Here is a 3989-nt window from a genome sequence, read left to right as displayed (position 1 = left end):
TTACCCAGCTGTACATTTCACCTCAATTTATAGCTCATGCTCTTACCTGGCATAGAGTCCAAAGAGACAGAGAAAAAGAGTGGAAGATAGATGTGGTGCTTTCATGGTTACTGAGGTTACAGAAGAATCTGAGTGGAGGTGAGACTGCCTTGGTATCAATGTCAAGGGAGGAGTGGATGGAGGCTTTTCTTTCAGGATGTTCAACAGTGTATGTACAAGAAGGGTGAGGCAGAGGGCATGAAAAGGTAGTAGCAGCAGAGTAAGTCCTGCGTGTTAGATGAGTGACCACATATGCATCTGTTTATTTTCCCCAAACTAGATACCTAGTTCTGTTGCTAATCTAGGACATATTTGTAGTGTCCAAAAAAAATAATAATCCTTGAGGCAGCTTCCAAATCTGAGAGGAAATTATGTTGTATCCCAAAGTTCTTTCTGATTGCTTTGTAGAATCATACTGTATGATCCTGTGGCAGGAAGCCACCTTTGTTTGTTCCCCAAAATCTCTGTGCTGTGACAATTTGATTAGGATGGGCCCAGCAGAGAAGACACACCTTTAACCTATCTCTTTAGGTAACCTGAGATAGATACATTCCTGAGGGAGGGGGAAAACCTGCTTCCTCTGCCTACGTGACTGGTGTCAGCTACCTGGGTGAGGGGCATCTACCTGGTGGGTTAGAGTCTGCCCAGCAACTCTTGATGTATTTCAAATTGGTTGGCCGACAGCAAACAGGTGCTGGCCTCCATTGGACCAGGTGAATGAGGTCACAGGGGCTATATAAGTTAAGACTGCTCAGGAGGAGGGGGCAGCAGCCATGCGGGGACTCAGACTTAGAGAGGAGTTTTACCATCTGAAACTGGCTCTCCCTCATAACTCATGAGCTAGGAATGGCCTGCTTACAGAGGGAATCTCCAACAGCCTCTGGATGATGCTTGTGAGTAAGCTACTTAAGATCTGATTAGATATATACCGTGTTTCCCCGAAAATAAGACACTGTCTTATATTTATTTTTCCTCAAGAAGACACACTATGGCTTATTTTCGGGGGATGTCTTACTTTTAAAACAGCATTTTTTTTTTTTCTGTTCTTTTGCACCGGTCCTGGAAGCACTGCAATACCAGGTCAATGCATGGAGTGGATGGAGCACGCTCCGGTTCCACCACCCAATACCAAAAGTATGTATGATGTTAATCCAAAGCCGCAGCCACAGCTTTATTCTTCCCCCTGAGGACACACAATACCTAAAGCAGAACTTCCTGCTCCTCACTTCACTGAGGAGACTTTTACTTTCACTTTCTATTTCTCCCTCTCCGGTCACCTCCGAGATAGCAGCTGTCACGATGGGGCAAATGAGAAGGGCTGCCCGTCTTATTTACCGCTTCGCGCCGGTACGCTTAGCCACGCCTATCACTATGTCTTATTTTCGGGGTATGGCTTATATTGCGCAAATACGTAGAAATCCTGCTACAGCTTATTTTATGGGTATGTCTTATTTTTGGGGAAACACGGTAGCTGGCAGTAAGTCAGATGCGTGATCAAAAGGCTACCTCAGCCAGACTGTTTTGCTCAATGGCATTTCTATGATTATTGCTCTTGTGCCCTATTTTCACCCTATCCCTGTAATAAAGTTCTCGTCTGTGACTGGTGTACAAGACTTATTGAGGGGTGGGTCTAAATTATGCCTAAGAGGCCCCTTAGGTCTGCAGACTAAGGGAGACTTTCCTTTTTGGCCCCCAACTTGGGGAAGTGCCCCAAGTGCCTGTATTGGGTTGGGTACCTGTAGGACTATTAGGTCTGTGTTTCCCCGAGGACACAGGACTGAGACAGTCCCTTCTCAGGGTGGTGGCATCTTACATTACCCCCAGGCTAGTGAGTGTGCTCCAGGAAGGGGGTCAGCCAGACGTGAGGCACCCCTAGGGAGGCACTCAGAGCCTGGAAGGTGGTCGGGTGCAGTGAGGTGGGTGGCTCAACACATGAGTGCCCCCTACTGGCCCACCACAGATCCCTCAGTGTTTTTTGGACTCATATGTGTCATGCCCATTTTGATCACTTTGATGAACTAATACAGTTTACCAATAACACTGACAAAGTTGAAAAGGACATTTGGCAGGCCTAAGGTACAGGCCTCCTAACAATACATATATAAACTCATATATATGTATACACATGGATAGATGGATTTATAAGGTTTTTTATAATGTAGAAGTTATGCTGACAAAGATGATACACTTACATGGCTTCTGATAGTTCTGCATTGTCAAGAAACTGCACTGTCACAGGAGTTCTCCAAGGTATTCAATGTACCCTTGGAGGCAGCAGCTTTTAAAGGGGTCATGGATGACAGTAGAAAGTGAGAAGTCAACATGCATTTTCTGGTAACCTCTCTGCAGTGGCAGAACCCTTCTGTGCTCACTGAGCTGGCTCTGCCCTGATAGAATGGAGGAGTTTTGCTACCAAATGGGAGCTGTGATTGTGCACACATTCACAGGTTTTCCAGAAGACTCTGGGTTCTGCCTGTCTTTACTGTCTTTTCATAATGCATTGTTTAGAGGCAGAGGACTAACTTTGGCAGGACTAACTTTGGCAGGACTGGAAAGTTGACAGTTTTGTTCACTGTTTTGGAGATGAAGGGCCTTGCACTTTCTTTAAAAATCCAGATTAGCCTTTATATGTGCTACTTTTCTCCTGTAGAGCTTGGATGACCTAAAAAAGTACCACACACACAGTTTTGGGTATGATAAATTGATATGGTTGCCACAGTATTTCTAGTAGTACTTTGGCAAATGTTTGCAGTGAGCCCATGTATCTCTGCGAAAAGGGTTTTGTGAAGAGTGTGTGGCAGGCTGGATAGAGGACTCACTGGCAGCCTGGCTTGTTGACTTAAGTCCAAATGGCTCAGGCCGATTGGTGGGACTTTCCCTTCCCCAACAATCAGGAGAAGGTAGAAGGCAGGCTTGCCTCACCCTGACCCAAGGGGCAAAGTGAAATTCTTGAAGCTCCATGCCAGGGGCTGGGCTATGATGCTAGCCAGCTCCTTGAGTACCCTGGGATGTAAACTGTCAGGGCCGGCTGACTTGAAGGTGTCCAGCCTCTCAAATTGTTCCTTCATGAGGTCAGCATTGATGGGGAGTAAGGAATCTCCCTCACCTTGGCCTCCCTGTCCCATAATGGGCAGGGGCGTCCCATGGGACTGGTGAAAGCCCAACACAAGTACCCATTTAGCAAGTTGGCTTTTTCCTGGGCATCAGTTGTCAGTTGTCCCATCTGGCTTAGCAGGAGTCCAATGTTGCCCTTGCTTTTCCTTCAGCTCCCCACATATCTAAAAAAGGACTATTATTACTTATAGATTATATACTATTTAAGGATGTAAGTTTGCAAAGACAGTAACTCTTATTAAATGTATACTCAGGCAATCTTAGCTGACTATGGCAGATGAAGGTGCTATATCAGCATAGGCCTTGACCCTTGGTGGTCTTCAAGTTTATGTACAGCCCTTACCCTCAGAAGGCCCTCCAGGTGGCAAGCAAGGGAACAGTCAACAGTAAACCCAGGTTAAACAGTAGGTCAGCAAATGAAACCTGCAAAGGATAAAACAATAGTCTAATCATACATAAGTGCTCTGGTGAAGTGCCCGAAGATTGGAAGAAGGCCAATGTGATGCCTATCTTCAAGAAGGGGAGAAAAGTGGATCTAGCAAACTATAGGCCAGTCAGCCTGACCTCTATCCCAGGGAAGGTCTTAGAAAATATTATCAAAGAGGCTATTCTTAACAGACTGGCTGATGGCAACATCCTGAAGGATAGCCAGCACGGGTTTGTTGCAGGTAGGTCTTGCTTGACCAATATTATTTCCTTCTATGACCAGATGACTTATAACCTGGACAAGGGGGAAGAGATTAATGTCATATATGTTGACTTTAAAAAAGCCTTCTATCTGGCATCCCATGTTCACCTCTTGGCAAAGCTGGATAACTGCAGCCTCAGCCTCACCA

General features: G+C 45.7%; 1 pseudogene; it reads right to left on the bottom strand.

Annotated features, from left to right (window-relative positions):
• Positions 1 to 1082: 1082 nt before the first annotated feature.
• On the bottom strand, positions 1083 to 1212 carry LOC149873121 (U2 spliceosomal RNA; annotated as a pseudogene).
• Between the last annotated feature and the right edge of the window lie 2777 nt (positions 1213 to 3989).

This window comes from Crocodylus siamensis, chromosome 1 (assembly GCF_052110815.1).
Source record: "Crocodylus siamensis isolate JL-2025a chromosome 1, ASM5211081v1, whole genome shotgun sequence".
Taxonomy (NCBI): domain Eukaryota; kingdom Metazoa; phylum Chordata; order Crocodylia; family Crocodylidae; genus Crocodylus; species Crocodylus siamensis.
The sequence above is the reverse complement of the archived record's forward strand: the minus strand, read 5'-3'. Positions and strand labels throughout refer to the sequence as shown.